The sequence below is a fragment of the Calliphora vicina genome, chromosome 1, assembly GCF_958450345.1.
Source record: "Calliphora vicina chromosome 1, idCalVici1.1, whole genome shotgun sequence".
Classification (NCBI taxonomy): domain Eukaryota; kingdom Metazoa; phylum Arthropoda; class Insecta; order Diptera; family Calliphoridae; genus Calliphora; species Calliphora vicina.
Genome location: NC_088780.1, coordinates 137,201,447 through 137,209,629, shown reverse-complemented (window position 1 = coordinate 137,209,629; position 8,183 = coordinate 137,201,447).

The following is an 8,183-nucleotide window of genomic DNA, read 5'->3' as shown; positions in this document are numbered from 1 at the left end:
AAATTTTGTTACGATCGGTCCATAATTAGTCATAGCTCCCATATAGACCCGCTTCCGAAAATCACTTTAACGTGCATAAATCGCTTAAAAATGTTGGTATACACACAAAATTCAACATAGTTAACTTTAATATAGACATAAATCACACGACCTAATTTTATGGTGATCGGTCCATAATTGGTCATAGCTCCCATATAAGGCCCACTTCCGAAAATCACTAAAAAATATAAATTATTGATATTTTACAAGAAAAATATTTTTACTCATTTACTTGGTGTAGGGTATTATATGGTCGGGATTGACCGACCATACTTTCTTACTTGTTTTTTAATTGAAAAGGCACCATCAACCGATGTTGATCATACAAAAAATATTTTTGTTACATAAAATTGTTAACTCTCAGCAAAAAGTTTTAACAACGAGTTTGTGAAATTAAACAAAAAATTTGTTAACAGTCAACATTAAAATTGTAACAATAAGTTTGTATGTAGTATTGAATAATTATATTGTTACTAGTTAATAATATATAGTATATCTGCAATAGCTTTTTCTTATATTAATTAAAATGCAATTTGATAGTTTTTATTATTTTTTTGTTATTATTATAAATATGTTGAATATTTTTTTTATTGACAAACTGTATATCCATTTTCTCACCATTTGAACCAGTAATTTGATCAACATCCCCTTCTATGAACGGTTATACAGATTATTCCACCAGTATTGTTCCTTCTACACTGGACGCCTGGATCCTGTTGAAAAGTTGAAAATTTTTTTATATAAAATTGATGTCCAATTGTTTGGTCTATAGCGATAGATTATAGTTTCTTAAACTTACCATGTAGAATGCTCCAATTTCATCATAATTTCTAAAAGAAAATATTTTTCTTAATTTTTTATTCTATTGACACATTTATTTTTGTTAATTTCAATATAATATTCAATTTGATTTTTAACAACTGAAATTGTTAATAAATACTTAAAATAAATTGTTGATATGAGTATCAAAAAAATATATTAAATAAAAAAATTATTGAAAATTTAAATCAAATTTAAAACAAATTTGTTTAATTACTTAATAACTGTTCTGTGTATGTTTTTAGATTTCTCCATAGCAGGTCTTTTCCTATTCTATCATATATATCACAAATTATGCAGATATGAGTCAGCTGGTTCAGTAATAGGCAATAGAAAACAAACAAAAAAAATGCCTAATGGTTGTGGTTTGGAAAGATATATATCACACTCATTGTCAATAGAAAATTGTATTTTTTTCTCTTGCTCTGCAATCCACAACCATTGAAAAGTGACAGTAGAACGTCAAATACACAGTTCGATATAATTTTTCTGACAACTGTCAATTACTAAAATAACTTATTTTATATAATAGTGCTATTAACTCGAAATTTGGGTTTTTGAATTAAGACGTTGTTGCAGCTTAGAAAGATTTCAATCATTAGAATTTGAATGTTTTTTGATAACGATAAATAATCCAAATGTGAAAAGAATTATTGCTCGAAATATTGCTATAAAAACCATATTTTTCTTATGCCCTAAGGAATCTGTGTTCTCTGTGTAATTATTATATTAAAAAAATGCATCTATTCAACAAATACATTTATTTTTTCGACATTTTTAATTTCATCCAATATAACTATTACTGCTGCTGCTACTGCTACTGTCATAAGAAAAATTTAATAAAATTTGAACACATTTGTTTGCACTTAACGCATGCTGTCATAATGCTTAAAGGACCAAGAGTACAAAACAAAAAACACCCAAAAAAACATTAAAAGCGAGAAAAATAATACAAAAAAAAAGAAAGTAAAAACAGACATTCCTATACAACAGACCGTGTGATGCAACATTTCTTTTGTGCTTCATTATCCACTAATGAACAAAAAGCTTAAGGGATCACAACATACATACCAAAGGAAAAAAAGTGGTATTTTGATAAAACAAATAACAAACTTAACTACTACTGTTGCTGCACCAGCACCAGCAACGGCAGCAGCCGTATCATCAGCAAACGAAAGGAAAAGAACAAGCCGCTTGTTCGTTTTTGTTTCAAGGAAAGAAGGATATTTCATCTCTTGCGTTTCAAATTTGTTTTTTTTTTTTTTTTTTTTTTGTGTGTCGTTCTGCTGTGCTTTTATTGTCATTTGGCTGAGAAAAACAAAATACAAATATTTAAGGTTAAGTCTTGTTTGTTATGCAGGGAGTTAGTGGTTGGCTTTTATTGCACTCTATAAAATACTCTACTCCAATAAAGTATCTTTTTTATTGGTTACGAGAAAATAGATGAATTGCAAAAATGTAAAAATACCTAAGGTTATAATTTGGAGGTATAATTTAAGCATTGTCTGTTCATTTATCTAACTGGCTGTCAAAATGATGAGAGAATTTAAAAACAGAAATAAAATTAATATTACACAGCAGGAATGGCAAAATTTGTACAATTGTACTTTTTTTGGTACAATTTGATCTTAAAAAGTACAATGGTACACCAATGACTCATTTGGTACAATTTGAAAATTTATTTCACAGTTAGTATTGTTACTTTTTAACCTTTTTAAAACGCTGGTTTATTTCCTTTAAATAAACCGGATACTTTTGATTGCAAATAAAAGCCGTTTAGTAGTTTGAAAATTGTAACAACTATTTATTTATTTAAAATGTACAACAACAGAATTAAATAGTCACTCAATACTATTCACAGAAATACAGACACACTTTATAATGTACACGAATTCAATTGGAAAATACAGCACACTTTAACGCACTCAGTTGATGTTTATTTGAATAGCGTCTCTGATAAACTAACTAACGACTGCAACCTCTGCCACTATTTATAACACTGCCATCTGCACTCTAGATTGCTCTTTAACTTTTCTTTAACGCTTTCTAATACATACGCCATCTGTGGTGTACTTTCTACAATGTTCTTTAACTGAATATTCGAATTCGAATATACGGTCGCAGCAAACAGCGTTGCCATACTTACGATCAATGGTCAACTGAAAGCTTTTATTCAATGTTAATAATGCCCACAGATATGTTACAGTTTGCTATTACAGCACTGCTATTTGAAAGCATTATGCTACTTTTAAATCAGCCGTTAAAATCGTCATATTTGAATTCAAGTACAATTTCGTAACAATATATTAAAACCAATTTACGAATTTATGTTATCTATTAATTATACCAATATATTAACAATAAAATTTTTAAAATTATACTTATGAGTTTTTGAAATAAATAGCGGCATTTGACTAGTCTTGTCACACTTGTAATTTTAAATCTTTTTCAAACCAAAAAGTATATAAACAAATTTAAGCCATTATTGTTGCCATTATTTTCTATTGAATATGAATATCAATAGAATTTGTAATTCTTAATTACAGAATTTTTCTGCTGTGGCTAAAAAATGTTAGATGGGTGACAAAAATTCGATAATTAAAACTACGATACTTCATTATCAACTAAATCTGTAGGTAGAATTAATGAATGTAATGGAATCGATCCAAATTTATTCATTACAACTGATCATTAGCTCATTGTAACTTTAAAAAAATCCCGAATTCACTGGAATTTAAAAAAAAAAATATTCTCGGGAAACATTTCTCTGTGGAGGAACTCTAGTATTGGTACAATTACAGTTGAAAAAAGTACAATTTCTGATGTTGATTGGTACAATTTTTAAATCCCATTTACCATCTCTGTTACACAGCATAGAGAAATATTCATAGTGCGAAAGGAGAGAGAAATATCAATGGAAGAAATTACTCTCTTTTCACACATATGGGTAATACAATAACAAAATACATGGCAATACATTCTCATGAATTAGGTTTTTGACAACAGACTTAGGTTTCTGGCTCTCAGTTACACAGTGATACAAAAGTGAATGAAATATATATCCAGGAGTTCTCATGTAGAAATTCGGTTTCGATGGAATCCGTAGAGTACGGAAATACTTATAGTTTTTCTAGATCACTTCGTTTTAGAGCAATAACAGTCATTCAAAACATCATAAATATTTTCATTACCCCAGGTCTCCACGTAGCAATTTTTATTGCACAAGCACAAGCAATAACGTCGGCAGAACAACAGCAGAACGATTGCTGATTGCTTTAGGTGGAGAAAAAGTTCGTCAAAAATTCAAAATTTTCAACACGAGAAGTTCTATGAAAAACTGAGGTGTATTTTGCTTATATTTTGTGTTGAATGATTTTATCACTAATCTCTTTGTTTTTTTTTTTTATTTTTGGTACTTAAATAAATTAATATGTATGAATTAACGCACCGAATCATAGAAAGAAGAAATTTTACATTGATGACAACTGAACTGACAGCATATTGCTTAGCAATAATTGCTTAGCAATAATTGCTCAGACAATCAGTAGAGCAATCATTGCGCAATGAATTGCTACATATGGCAATTTGCGGTCTACACTCGCAAATTTCATTGCCGCAATAAAATTTGACAATTGCAGCAATAAATATTGCTACGTGGAGACCTAGGGTTTGAAACTAATTGCTTTTTTGATTGCTTTTTTTTTGTTTGACAGATACGAGTTTTACTTCTTGTAAAAATTGTTTGGAAAGTAGCTTACTTACTTACAATGGTTTAAAACCATGATGCTCCCTAACTAAAGAATATAACTGTCAGCTTAGTTTTTTTTTACAAAAGAGGAACGAATTCATAAAACATATCACAAAAAATAACATAATACATTAATTTTTTAATTGATTTTTATTTCCTTACGTGTTTTGGAAAGCTAACTTTTTTTCGAAAGGAAGAATAAAACATTTTACAGGTTTGGTGAAAAAGTGCGGTTTTTAAACTTAAACGACAGAACACAGCCATTTTTCAAACGCTTTTTAAAAGGTTTCTTACGCTTGAAGGGCACACCTTAACCATAAAAAAAATTTTAAAATTAATTTTTGTTAAAGTCGATTTTATTTTAAAATAGAACTTTTGTTTTTTTCGTACCATAAGAAATATTTTAAAAAAGCTTTCAAAACTTTTTCCAACACAAATAAACGAAAATATTTTTCAAAGAATTTAAATAAAAAATAAAGAAATTTCAAAAGATTAAAAAAATAAAACAAAATTTACATAAAAGTTCAAAACTAAAGGCTTATTTTAAAATAATAAAACAACGTTTTAAGTTATATTTGAAATTTGTTTTATGATACGAAATTTGAAATAATAGTCAACTTTTTGGACTTACCCCACTTAACACGAAGCCTGGTTATGTGTTAACTAACAGTTATACTGTCGGTTACAATTATTTTTGTATGAAAACTGTCAGTATAACTATTAGTTAACACATAACCAGACTTCGTGGGGCGAATTTATATATTTTGAGTTTTTATATAAAAAATCGAGTTTTGGTCAGAAATATGAGTGATCACAGATCGAGCTGCTTTTCTTGATTAAACGCTTATTGGTGAAGTTATTAGCGAATTAAGATATTTTTAGATTTTATATAAAAAATCGATTTTTGGTGTGAAATATGAGTGATCACAGATAGAGCTCCTTTTCTTGATTAAACGCTTATTGACCAAGTTATTAGAGAATTTAGATATTTTGAGTTTTTATATATAAACATCGATTTTTGGCTAGAAATATGAGTGATCACAGATCGAGCCAAGATATTAGCGAATTTAGATATTTTGAGTTTTTATATAAAAAATCGATTTTTAATCAGAAATATGAGTGATCACAGATCGAGCTCCTTTTCTTGATTAAACGCTTATTGGCCAAGATATTAGCGAATTTAGATATTTTGAGTTTTTATATAAAAAATCGATTTTTGGTCAGAAATATGAGTGATCACAGATGGAGGTCCTTTTCTTGATTAAACGCGTATTGGCCAAGTTATTACCAATTTAAGCTATTGTGAGTTTTAATATAAGTAATCGCCAAAATAGCCAAATCTATGTAGCTGTTTTCCGATTTTATTTAAATCGAAAAAAGTGGGCGTGGTCAATTTTTCATTCCGTAAAAACCTAAGTTGGGCTATGACCAACATTTAAAAAAAAACTTTCTAAATCGGTCCGGCCTTTCTCTACTGATGCAATTACCATCGAACGACATTTGATTTTTATTTATATATGTAGATAAGTTGAATTTGACACTAAAAGCAAAACTTTGATTGACATTTTGTTCAACCAATTTAATAAGTATGATAGTGAAAGCTGATATATATTGCAAAAATAATAAATTCGGTTCGCTAACAGGAACCTGAATTAATAACTCCATATCCTGGTAAAATTATGCATTATATACAATCACTTTAATATTTTAATCTCTGTTACATACCATTACACAGAATGCAAAATATCAATATTTTCTGTAGAAATAAAATGAAATCCTTTGACTTGAGAGCTTTTTCATTTCCAGTATATGTGTAAGTGTAAGTTTATGAGTGTATATGTATATAAACAGTAAAGAGGCCTTCCTAAAGGCCTTGCAGATACAAGGCCATAAGTCTAATTTTTTGTAACACCGTTTTACAAAATTTTATTTTCATTGAATAGTAAACATATTAAAACTGAGGTAGCCAAAAAAAGGATTAAAATATTGATAATTGTGGGCGTGACATGCTGTTAAAGACAATTGTTTTATGTTATTTTATAAAAAATTTGATTTTTGTAAATTATCATAACTCGCAAATTATTATCGAAAATTAACTGCATTTTGCAATAAGTTGGAAATACCTCGTCGACAACGGCTTGAATATTCCTTTACATTTGGCAGAAGTACGGCGGGAACGAAATCTCATTTGTGGCGAGATCAATTGGAATTTTTCCATTTCCAATGTCCAACAATTGTTTTGAGAATGTTACGACAGAAGGGTGCTGCAGCAAATACGTTCGGCTTTTGTAGCTTCATTTCCAGTGAAATAAATTTGGAGGAACTTCGCATCATCATTGGGAAGCAGGAGCAATGATACAATACCGTGGTACATTTGGCCTTTAACTTTAAAGGTGAACATGAAGCCGACATTGTTTACGATATTAGTTGCCCCGAAGGACGTCATTTGAAAGCATGAGTTGTACTTTCGGATATTTTGAAGAAAGTGCTTGGAAATCGTAGTGGCGCCGGAAATTTAACTTAGCAGCAGCTCAGGCGGCTCAATAAGCAGAACAACTTTACCGTTTGAACAGCACATTCCCTGCAGCAAACGATGAAGATACACTGCGATGCATTGGCTGAAGCCGTGATTCGCGTTCTCTTACCATTTCTGCGGCTCTAGACGTAGGTGCCCTTTCCTGATTTTCCCAGAGACGTGAAATTTCCACGGAATCTTCATAAAAGCCTTTTGTAACAGTGTAATGCAGTGATGTTCAAAAATAAAAATGAAGATATTTGGTGAGAGAGCTACCCAGCAAACATAATGTCAAACACTTAAAATAACAACAAAATGAAGAAAGTTTAAAATTTAGAATTTTTGTCAAATAAAACCAATTTATTAAATGAATATAATTTAAATTTTAAGGAAATGAAAGAATATACATTATACGGCCGAAATACTCTCAATTTTTTTATTTATTTTTAACTTTGTTTTTTTGTGTTCAATTGTAATTGAAACGCGTGTGTTTGCTATGCTTCATCCAAAAACCAACCAACAACAATGCTTATTGAATTTCTGAAAAAATGAGACATTTATTACGCTCTTTAAAAGAGCGTAACAAATGTGTTTAAATTTTTTAAACAATTGTTGTATGGGATGAACATCACTGGTGTAATGTCAGATCTTTGATTTTCGGTCTGTGATGAACAATTTTTTTTACTCTTGCATATTAGGTGCATGAATAAGAAATTTCCATATGAAATCTATTAAAAAAATAATATTTTAAATAACTCTCCGTATTCCACTTTTAATAAATAATAAATAACGGTTTTATACAAATAAAATTTGTTTCCGTTTCCGAATCGCGGCTTTAGCAAATGCGTTGCAATGCATCTTCATCGAGAGCTGCAGGGAATGTGCTGATCAAACGGTAAAGTTGTTCTGTCACCAATTATTGAGCCGCCTGAGCTGCTTCTAAGTTAAATTTCCGGATCTACTTCAATTTCTAAGCACTTTCTTAAAAATATTCAAAATATGGATAGTAGGGTGGGTCAATTTGTTCGGGCCCAAAAAACGTGGTAAAGCGTATAGCAAATT